Source organism: Podarcis erhardii (assembly GCF_964252035.2).
Source record: "Podarcis erhardii genome assembly, chromosome: 1".
Classification (NCBI taxonomy): domain Eukaryota; kingdom Metazoa; phylum Chordata; class Lepidosauria; order Squamata; family Lacertidae; genus Podarcis; species Podarcis erhardii.
The window spans coordinates 39,437,473-39,449,464 of record NC_138497.1 but is presented as its reverse complement, the minus strand read 5'-3'; the positions used below and the strand labels follow the sequence as shown (position 1 = coordinate 39,449,464).

General features: G+C 42.4%; 1 long non-coding RNA gene across 2 annotated transcripts; it reads left to right on the top strand.

The window, feature by feature from the left end:
• The first annotated feature begins 1,311 nt into the window (after positions 1–1,311).
• LOC309345277 lies at positions 1,312–11,703 on the top strand. 2 transcript variants are annotated; one of them, XR_014158149.1, is made up of 5 exons: positions 1,312–1,507; positions 1,804–1,963; positions 4,054–4,134; positions 8,243–8,325; positions 10,338–11,703. It is a non-coding gene; the product is annotated as an uncharacterized lncRNA (long non-coding RNA). The 2 variants fall into 2 exon arrangements; XR_014158150.1 differs by having other exon boundaries at positions 8,243–8,329.
• Positions 11,704–11,992: the final 289 nt, after the last annotated feature.

The window sequence follows — 11,992 nt, the reverse complement described above, 5'->3', positions numbered from 1 at the left end:
TCCAAGTGTTCAAGATGAAGAAGGCCACATTTAACAGTTGCTCAGAAAACTTTGCCACATGTCAGCATGCCGATTCGGAATGATTAAAATGCTTGTTTCTGGTGCCCGTGTTATTAAAAGTGCACTTTGTTTTTGCCCTAACAATGTACCACTCGTGTGACCTAGAATAAACCCATTTATGATCAGAAAATTTGGATTTTGTGAGGTAATGCAATTCATATTCTATGTACTTAATATACTCAGAAAAACAAGAGTTATAAACAACATTTACTGTCACAGGCACAACAGAGGAAGACCACCATCTACAACCCAATTATTTTAAAGAATTTCCTTCAATTTTAAGCCACTAGCTCTAGACCAACTGGATTTGGATTGCATTCTGAAAAAGGAACTAAGTCAGGGCTGGCTAACCTATGAACTTTCAGCTGTTGTTGAACTACAGCTTCCACCATCCCTAACAACTAACCATGATGCCTGGGGCTGATGCAGTTTGGAGACAAGCAAGATCTGAAGGGCCACCAGTTCCCCATTCCTCATCTAGGTCATTCTCTCATTGTTTTCAGTTGTTTCCTTCATCCTGTAGCTTCCTTCTATGAAGTTACATCAACTGCATTAGCTTATTCAACATGAGGTCAGATAGTTAGGTATACTGCCTGTGGTGCTAACTGCATCACTTGGAAGTCTCTCAGTTTTCTGGCTTTTTGTTTCTGTTTTGTTTTTGTTTAAAGGTAGCAGATGCAGGGGCCTGTGACAGCAATACATCGACACCATGTGCTTTTTCTTACCTGGCATAATCTCAAGAAAATGTATGATTTTGCACTGGGAACAATGGAAGGGCAGGTAGGGGTTAAACATTGTCTTTTCATACCCAGTGAAAATGCTCCTTCCTGGCACTTACCTACCTACTTACTTACTTACTTACTTACTTACTTACTTATTTTATTTGCTTGTTAAATGTGCAGCCCATCTTTCTGCCAAATGGTGCCATAAATAAATAAATAAATAACCAACCAGCTAACCAATGGGCTATCACATGATATGTGATTTGGCTCTACCTTGCATGCTCTCTTTCAAATAAAACAAAAGAAGAGTTTGGTTTTGCTTTTACAAACCCAACAACAGTTTCTTCCTTGGTAAGTCTTAGAACTGAAACACCCTGCAGAAGTTCTAATCGCTTTTCTTTGCATCTTTGATTTAGTTAGTTTTAGCAAGACTCAGAACAGCAGGAAAGGCTTATACATAAAATATAAAGAAATAAGTGCATGCTATACTGAATCTTTCAAAAAAGGAATTCCTAGTAGATTGCTTGGGCGTGGAATGGGAAGTTACCACAATGCTTTATATGGATAAGAACACATAATTCTTTGACAGCAATGTTTTGCAAGTTCTCTAAACACTGCTCTGATCTTACTGTTGATGGCGAGAGCGCACACACCAAACTGCAGTTATGAGAAGTGATGAAGGTGGAAGGAAACTTGGGGCTTAACTTCCATTGTGTGTGATTCTGGTAATTAAATTTAAGGAGAGAACAAATGAGAAAAACACAGACCAACTATTTGAAATCTTATCTGAAAGTAATTAAACTGGATGTGCAAAAAGGGTAGAAATACTTCTACTTGCAATGTTTCTAATGGTCTGAATCGTCATTCAGGCACTGTGTAATATTGTCTAGTAAGAGAACATTTCTGTCGGCCAGAACAGTCTGCTACTGATCTTAAGGTGATCAAGGAATTTCAATAGGAGGTTCAGAAGTGGAACTGCTGGAACCAAGAGGTTTCATTCTTTTCATTTTGGCCTGAATAGAGACAATCGGACTCAATGGGACTCACAGGCGGGCATAAAATTTGAAGTTCCCCTGGATTGCATTTGTGTTTGAAATGATGAAAAACGGCCACAGGACCACCTCTTTCGGATGTGAAAATGGCCAAGTGGTATTCAGTGACGTATTCAATAGCCAAGAATGGTAAGAATCATCTGGAGGAAAAGTGTGTGTGTGTGTGTGTGTGTGTGTGTGTGTAAACTCTTATGGAAAAGTAGAGAGAGGTGAGTAAGAAACTTGTGAACAAGGAAAACTCATTTTTGCACTTTCTGTTCAGAAACCACTGGAGAAATGCTGTTTGTGATCCAGGTTACTGAGGGGTAGCTTGTAAACAAGAGCTTCCCTGTCAGCTCACTCAAGGACAGAAAAGGGAAACCAGGCAGAGAAACAACCTGCCTTCTGGAACAATGAGAGGCATGGTTTGGCAGCCCCAGGGGCTCTGATAAGATGTGCTTCCTTCTAAATATTTTAATGAGCTAAGCAGCGGGCATTCCCCGTTGAACACTCTCTTCATGGCTGTTGCTAAGCAAAACCAGTGTAAACATTGTTTGTTTTTTTAAATTCTTCTAAATCTTAAAGGTACTCAGGTAGCTTTTCAGAAACCACCCCAAGCAGGTGTGCAGCTGAGGTGAAGCCATTTTTCAGCAAACACAAGGCCACCTCTTCACCCTGCGTCCTTTCTCATCTTCCATCCATGAGGATTTTAAAAACCAACATGGAGACATCACTATCCAGTCTGCTCCCTTCAGGGCAATCCTACATTTTTCAAACAAGTCCACCCTGTTTAGGGCCTGATCCACACACATTCAGCAAAACCCTGTGGTAAAATACTTCTGAGAGACCATCATTTCCGACTGCAGGCAGAAGCTCCAGGTCTGAATGTTTCCTCATAGGAATGGAACTCCATGCACACCGTAAAGGAGCACAGCAGGAAGAGGGCTAAACTGGAATCTTACTCCCCATAATCTTTGTTTTCTACATGCAAGGAAGGTGTCGTTAGTTACTTACTTACCACATTACTATCCTGCCTTTTCTCCATTTGTAGAAATGTTTTTATTGTTTCTAAGTTTCGTGGAAATTTTATTGTATTTTATTTCATACTGGGTAGAATGCTATGCCTTGCTCTTCCAGTTATTGCGTCTGAGCATTGCAGCTTGCCAGATGGAACAATGCTCCCCCCTCTCCAACCCCCATGTTCTGGAGCTTCTGCAAACGCCCTCCGCAAGCCCATTTTGCACAGTGCGAGGGGCACATGTTGGAGGAGAGAGGGGTAAAGCCTCATTGTGCAAGGAGACGTCCTCATTCAAGCCTTCCACTGATGGGGCTGGTTAAATGAGTCCCAGCACTTGTTTTTCAGGCTGGGAAGCAGTTTAAACCTTTGTAAAATAAATAAAACATTGACAGCAAATATTGGTCTCTCCTCCTCTTGTCTCTCCCCCCCCCCCATTTTATCCTCATAAAACAACCCTGCAAGGTATGTTGGGCTGAGAGAGCGACTGGCCCAAGGGCACCCAATAACTGTCATGGCCACCTGGAGCTTTGAACCTGGGATTTCCTGGCCCTAGCCTAACACCCTCACCCTACACAACTCTGGCTCTTTAACATGCAGAAGGCATTTCACAACGCAGTGCCTCAGCAATCCGAACTGGGTTCAACGCTTTCGTCACAGACATAAATGTGGGGAGGATGAGCTAAAAGAATACTTCTGATGTGTGATGATGTGGGTTTCAGGACACATGGTTAATAGGTTATGAAGTTCTTCCCCCACCCGCCACCCCAGTCCAGTCCCCATTTTTTCTTCAGCCACTTTCTCTCTGCTGGATTCCCACAGCATTTGGAGTGCAGTTAATCGCTTGCACAGGAAAGGGGCTTTCATAAATCACAGAGGCAAGCAGTCAAGGATTTTTCATGCATTCCTTTCCTATGTAAATGATCTGTAACTTTCTTGTGAATCAGGCCCATCGATTCTCACTGGCACACACGCTGCCCTTCCCCTCCTCCCCACCAACCTCCCTGCACGACTCCCCCCCCCTCTCCCCCCCACCCCACTTGCCGGATTCTCAGAATTGCAATCTAAATGGCCCTGAAACATTTGAAGACGATTAAAGTTTAGCTTTGCATATCAGTGACCTACCAGCAATTCCCACTAAAGCTCTGATGTATATACTGCATTTGATCTACAGCTAGATGATTCAGAAAGAAGTGATTCCAGAAGTGCTTTCTTCCCCCCACAGAGTACTGGAAAAATGCCCTCTGGAGACACAGCATAATAGCAGCTATTTCCTATGAGCATCCTACAGGCCAGGGACACTCCAGTAAGTTGCCAGCCATTTGGCTTCCTTCCTGTTTTGCACAACACATAAATCACCAGGACTGATTTCTTCTGTCTTATTAGCAAGATTTAAGAAGCTTAATAAAATACATTTGGCAGGTTATACCATTGCTCCTCTTATATGCAGCCACTATACATTTTTTTGTTCTTTAAGAAGAAACATAACCCCTATTTCCTGTGGCAGAAAGCAAAGGTTTATAACAGGATCTTTTTTTGCAAGTAATAATAATGTTATTTCCTTTGCTTAAAAAAAAAAATGGGAAGCAATACTGAAGGCAACGGAAACCAGCTTAAAATCTGTGGTGTCTCTATGGGAGCCAAATCAGGGCAGGGGAAGGGAAGCTGTGTGTTTCGTGGGGGTTCTCCGTGCTTGGACATGGTCAATCCTATCAGTGAAATGCTTGTGGTTGAAATAGCATGTGCATGTTGAATCCTTCATAAGAACATGGGAAGGACTTGCTGCACCAAGCTAGCACACCCTCCAATGAAAAATCCTATTATCATTATCATTATTATCATTATCATTATTATAATTAGAATTATATTTAGACCCCACCCTTCTGACAGGGTTGCCCCAGCCACTCTGGGCAGTTTCCAACATATATGAAAACATAATAAAACCATTCCAGAAGACCATTCGACTTCCGAAACATTCAACAACTGAGGCGCAATGGGCAGTTGGCACATTCTATTGAGAAAAATGGAGAAACATGCCTCGGAAGCTGTTTTGACTTCCGAGGTGCGTTCAAAAACGTAAGCACTCACTTCTGGGTTTTTGATGTTCAGGTTCCTAATTGTTCAGCTCCCAAGACGCTAGAAAACCGAGGTTCCACTGTAAAGGGCTGTCTTCAGATGGCTCGGGGGGTAGATAACTCAATAATAATAATAATAATAATAATAATAATAATAATAATATAATATTTATACCCTGCCCATCTGGCTGGGTTTCCCCAGCTACTCTCCAACGTTTTTGTGATGAAAATAGTGAAAATAGGGACATCCTGAGGAAAACTGGGACATTCTGGGATCAAATCAGAAACCGGGACATCTTCTATAAATCCAGGACTATCCCTGGAAAATAGGGACACTTGGAGGGTCTGAGCTAATGAGTCATCAAATTCAGCATGCTGTTATCACAGAAGTCAACCAGGTGCCTATGGAAAGCCCAAAAGCAGACCCAGAGCTCAGCAGCACTCTTCTGCCCTGCAGGTTCCCACAACTGGTATTCAAAAACATACTGCCTCTGACCAGACAGAGACTTTGGTATTTCAGATTTCAGTGGTGCCCTGTGGAAAGCCAACATTCAGTGCCTCCTCACCTGTTGCCTTCCATTCTGCTGAATTCACTATGTCATTGTTCTGACGTCCTGCCGCACCCCCTAGGTTAGGTGCCCGGTGTGGCAGAACTGGCTGTGCTGCCTTAAATCCACCTCTGCCTGGGCAGAAAAGGCAGAACATAACCTTCAGGGTTAGTCTTTTCCTCCACAAATTGGCCTGTTCCTCTTTTAAAGCCATCCACATTGGTGGCCATCAGAGCACCTTGTGGGAGCAAATTCCACAATGCACTCTATGACGAATTACTTTCCTTTGTCTTTCCTGAATCTGCCAACATTCAGCTTCATTGGAGACTAATATTATGAGAACGGGAGAAAAACTTTTCCCTATCCACTTTCTTCATGCCATGCATGGTCTACTATGTCACCTTTTCTCTAAATTGAAAAGCACCCAGGGTGGTATTAAACTAAAATTTAACTCAGATGAGACAAGGAGCGAATGGGATATCACCCTTTCTTAGATTTGGAACACCTTTTTTTTCAATATTTGGGTGAAATCTTGTTTCTTTTTCCACTGTGGAGAAAATTTATTATTGTTATTATTTAATTGCTTTAAAAACATTTCTAGGCAGGTTTTCATTTTAAAAAACCCCAAAGCAGTTTGCTACTGTGGATGAATACAATCATGGGGAAAATATATAAATACTATAAAGCAATAATGGTAAGACATATCAGCACAATAAAGCATCCACAAGACAGAAGGCAGTTTAAAATGGTCAGGGGACCACCAGGGGTCAAGAGGTATCTTTTTAATGAACGACAAACACACAGCAGTGCCACAGCAGTACCCACCTCTGTTTTGCCACGAGGTGGAATACTGCAAGTCATGGATCCTCTGAAGATCGTAGTGATCTGACAGGTCTACATTTTTTACCTATTTTAGTCTCCAAGAGAGATTCATGTGACCAAATATGGGTGCTCAAGTGGATGAAACTGGTTTATACTATTTAAAATTTACTTTGGGACTGTCCGATGAAAGAACCGCAAGGCCCAGTCCTGTTTTGGCTGGAATTGTTCATCTTTCCTAACCAGTCATTTATAATGATAAATGGTGAGTGGTGAACGAATCGCATTATATTCATTCCAAAGATAAAACCTCAGTGCAAATTAATTCTGCATTACTCAGCAATGTGTCCATTTGAAAACAGATGTAGGTAGTCCCAGCAATGGGAAGGTGAATCCAGACCTGCCCAGTTACCTTGTGGGTATGTTGTTGTTGTTGGCATCCATTTGTCTTGATAGACAATGGAGTATGCCTCTGGGGATGCAGTCAAACTGCTGCACTAGCAGCACCAAAATGATTTCCTTGGGGTGCAAGCCTGAGCCGTGTGTATGGATATGTGACATAATACAAAATGGCTGCAGCATATAAAGGAGCAAAAAAGAGACAAGACCACAAAATCAAACAAAAAGACAGGCAGACAGGAATACCCTCCACCCACCCATCGGGGGGGGGGGGCACCTAAATCAGCCACTGCCATACTCACTCACAGAGAGGAACTCCTAAGTGAGAACGATTTGAGTGATAGTTTTTCTGCTTTTTGTTGATTAGTGTTCCTAACATAGATCCAATGTGCTTGATTTGCATTTTGTGATTTTCCCTCCCCCTTGTTTTATATCATTTAAATCATTTCTTGTACTTTCATAATATTTATAGTTTGTTTTGTATTAGGAAGTGAATGTTGTCATGAGCCGTTTCGAGCTCAGCTGGGTTGCTGGGAAACTGACACACCAAATCAAACCTTTCCCCCATAGGCCTGTTTATGAGTAGGTGGTGTTCAATACAGGAGAGGCCAAGCCAGCGCGAAAGGGAACTGGGCAAGAAAAGAAAACAGTCTCTTGTGCACTGTGGATTTATGAGGGAACAGTGACCTTTTGTGGACACCCTAGAAAGTCCTGATGGGCACAGTGGCAACTGCAGGTGCTGCCATAGGCAACCCCTGCAAGTATCTTGATCCTTGACACCCTGAGCGGTTCCTCAGCCTTTCAGGTAAGGCAGAACTTTAAGCCATGAGGCAGGGGTAGAAGGACTGAGGCATGACTATCAGTGCTTATCATACCTTACATAGTCTGTCAAAGTGCCCATCAGAGGAAGGAAGCAAACAGGTGAGGGATGCAGAATAGTTGCTTATCAGTGCTTGTATTTCTTATAATTCTCAGCTTCGAAGCTTCACCTTGTACTCTTGCGAGTTCCTCCCCACCCCACCCCACCCAACCATCCCTGTTGGAGGAGGTATCAACATACAGTTGTCATTGGTCCTTTGGATTTTATTGCTTTGGACATTTTCCAATGCACAAGTTGCCGAAGCTTTCATGTCAGTCATGATTAACCATTCTCTCCCCCCCCTTTTTTTTTCTTTTTTGCTTTCTTGCATGCTGGTAGGTGTAGACAAGGCTCTGCCTGTCAGGATACTGCTGTGTATGATAGGTGAAGAGCCGCGGTAGCCTGACAAACAGAATTATCACAAAGTCATTTTCCACTCCTGAAGACTGGATTCCTCCTATCTCCTCAGGAGATGGAAGACGCTTTGTGATCTTGGGATCAGTTGCTTGATTAAAATGACAGAGCTGGTGCGAGCAGGTGGCATTCTCACCTTATATAAAGAACTTCATATGCCCCTCAGTTATGGGACTCAGCAGCAGTGAGTGTATTAACCTGGAGCTGCTCCATTTCATATGCTAGTATTTAGAAGAAGAAATTCTCCAGTGTAGTTTATCAATCAAGATAAAATGCTTTTGTCTCTTTATAACTCCATAGGGCATCATTGATACTGAAGACTCAGAAGGCTTGTCCACAACAAAGCAAAATGTGGATTCTCACCAGCCTGTCTCTTCATTACTGTATGTATGTATTCCACAGTATGTATTCCCTATCCCGGTGTTGTCCCATACATTTCTCCCTTCTAATGAGGAGCTTTTCAAACCTAGGGAATTTGCTGCCAAGGAGTGTGGTGGAGTCTCCTTCTTTGGAGGTCTTTAAGCAGAGGCTTGACAACCATATGTCAGGAGTGCTCTGATGGTGTTTCCTGCTTGGCAGGGGGTTAGACTCGATGGCCCTTGTGGTCTCTTCCAACTCTATGATTCTATGATTCTATGATTCTATAAAGTCTGAATAAGAAAAAAAACCCACACATTTAAAGTGAGAATGGAAAGATTCAGGTCAACACTGAGATGGGGTACGTATTATTCCAGTGTGGGCAATCCTGGGAGTTTATCCAGCAAAGTCTTGCAGAACTCCAGTGGCAGCCAGTGATAGGACAGCTCAAAATAATAATAATAATAATAATAATAATAATAATAATAATAATAATAATAATAATAATTACTATTATTATTATTATTATTATTATTATTATTATTACTACTACTACTACTCCGCCGATCTGGCTGGTTTCCCCAGCCAATCTGGGCGGCTCCCAACTGAATATTAAAAATATAATCAAACATTAAAAACTTCCCTAAACAGAGCTGCCTTCAGATGTCTTCTAAAAGTCAGATAGTTGCTTATTTCCCTGACATCTGATGGGAGGGCGTTCCACAGGGCAGGCGCCACAACCGAGAAGGCCCTCTGCTTGGTTCCCTGTCACCTCACTTCTTGCAGTGAGGGAACCGCCAGAAGGCCCTCGGATGCTCCTTCAGGTATACTGGGCCAAGGCCATTTAGGGCTTTAAAGGTCAGCACCAACACTTTGAATTGTGCTCAGAAGCATACTGGGAGCCAATGTAGGTATTTCAGGACCGGTGTTATATGGTCTCGGCATCCGTTCCCAGTGGATTCCTTCATTGACACTGAAGACTGAGGGTTCTAACTTGCATCCAACAAAGGCAATGGAACCTTCTGTCTGGAGGGTTTGGAACCTCCCAGAGTAGATTTAGGGGGAAGGGCACAGGAGAAAGAGAGGGAAGGAAACTTCCATTGCACAAACACAAGTCATTCTAGGATCACAACAACTTTGTTGGATGCAACCTATATGATCGTTGTTGTTCATTACAGAAGAAAGAGGAGAAGTAGGAAAAAAAGACAAATGGGGTCCTTTTTGGAAGAGCCGCTCAACGAAAGTTCTTGCAGGCTACACACACACACAGTATTCTTTTTACACCCTGCAGTCTGTCTGCACTGGTTAATATTGCCAAGGGATACCTTGCCTGACAGAATATAATTTAGGATCTATTAAATATGATTACTTGGCCTTGAAAATGATAGATATTGAACAGAATTAGAAGATCACTTTACAAAAGAAAGGTTCCTCTTGCAATCTTTCCTACGGGCATAAAATAAAGCTTGGGGAAAATCCCAACAGAATTGTGGCACTTATGGGTTACATTTATGAATACAGGGATTGATCTTCATATTTAAAAAAAACTGAGAGGGGGAACTCACAAAAAAATAAGTAGGATGATATAGCAAATACCTGGACAGCTCTGAGATGCTTGAGACTTGAGTTGCATGTTTGCCATGTTTCACTTGCTTTAATTACAATGGGGATGGAGGAAAGTGCAATTAATTTAAAAGTGAACCTTCACATTCTGCAATGGGAAATTAATCCCTAATGGCATTCGCAAGTTTTCTCTGTTTTCTATTATATTAGATTCTGAGGTTGATTGCACCTCTGTGAGCCATTTGCCTCTTTCCCAGGTGCCCTAATGGTTGCTGCTTCTATCTATTATGGTCCTTGATTAGTACATAAATGATTTCATCTGGGCAGCCCAGGTGGCATTCACACACCGCTTGCATAGGTTTTCTGCCATGTGCCCTTTGTGGGGAAGGGCCCATGCCAGCTTTGCCTTGGAGAGCATGGCTCTCAGCCTCCGCTTACACTGAATAAACACCCAAAAATCTTCTTTAATCCATAGGTTGTTTTGGGAGGAAGATTCACTTTCTCATTGGCTGGCTTCAGTGACTACGTGACTAAGAACAGGACGCAGTACTTTGCACATTGAAACCTATACAGACATTCTGATTGCAAGTGAAATCTAGACATGTGCAGGCAGCGTGTGGATGGGCTTATTAGGCTCTGTCCACCCCTCCAACCCTGCTCATGAAGGCCAAAAGCCTGATGTGGGGAATTTATTCCAGAGCTTGGAAAGGTCCTTTTTAAAAACATCTGTCCATCGTGTCCAAAAAGGAACTAATTATAGTTCATGTTCGTACAGTTGTACCTAGGCTCCTGAACGCCTTGGAAGTCAAATGTTCCAGCTCCCAAACGATCGAAAACCGGAAGTGAGTGTTCTGGTTGTTGAGCATTCTTTTGCAAGCCGAACATCCAGCGGGGCTTCCACAGCTTCCGATTGGCTGCAGGAGCTTCCTGCAGCCAATCAAAAGCCTCACTTTGGAAGCTGAACATTTCGGAAGTCAAACGGACTTCTGGAACGGATTCTGTTTGACTTCCGAGGTACGACAGTAGTTTGGTTCATGTTCGGATCATAGTTCAGTTCAAGTTCATCCAAATGGTCTTTGGCCAAAAAGTAAAAATCCAGCATTCAGAATACTATTAGCTGCTGTGCTGAAGTATGAAATACATACCTAAGAAAACTAAGAAAACATTAATATACACATACAATTCAATGTGAATTGCTGGAATTGTTTCCCTCAGCAATCATGATTTTTAAACTTAAAGGCCCAAAGAGTCTGAAGAGAGTGAGCAAGAGAGAGAAAGGTGTACAACACGGACATTGACGATGGATAAGAAATCGGTGAAAATTTTACCACAAACAATTCACATTCAGCCTGCCTAACAATTGTGATAACTACTTTCAGATGTAGTTCAGAGACCCTTGAACTAATTCAGTGACCTTCTAAATGTGGAAGCTCCACACACAGTTGACGACCCTTCACAGTGATTACAGGAGCCTCCTGCTTCGTCTCTTTTGCCCTCCATTATTTGGAGGGTGAGGACAACAGGGGCAACACCTAGTCCGATTGCCCCCACTCTACACTCTTGAATACTTCTGCAACTTTGTGTATGTGGGACCAAGACACCTCAGGGACTGTCTTCTCGCATATGAAACTTTCTACTCACTTAGATCAGGGGTCAGCAAAGCTTTTGGGTCCCAGAGGCAACATGGATTGGGCATTGCTGGAGCTGGACATATCTATTTTTTTTTGCTACTGGTGTGGATAGTTTATTTTAACACTATTTGGCTTTTGTTGCTGGATTTTGATGACATTGAAGAAAACTCCCTCTGTGCGTGTGTTTTTAAATGCAAGCGTCCAAGCTATCTTATGAGAAAACATTTCAGATAAGTAAGTATTAACACAATCTTTGTCACTCTGTTGTAAAGTTTAAGGGGATCAATTTTACTTGCATTAAAAACTGTATTTTAGTATCTATATTCCTATTGGTGGAGTTTCTATATTTCCCAGCAGTCTCCAGAAACTGTTGTTTGGATGAGATGCGGCACTACTGGATTTTCCTATCCTCCATCCTTGAAGCCTAGGTCAGTTAGGTAAGCTGCATACCTCTGAGCTGATTGTCAATTTCAGGAAGGTGTGCAGAGCAGAACTGGGC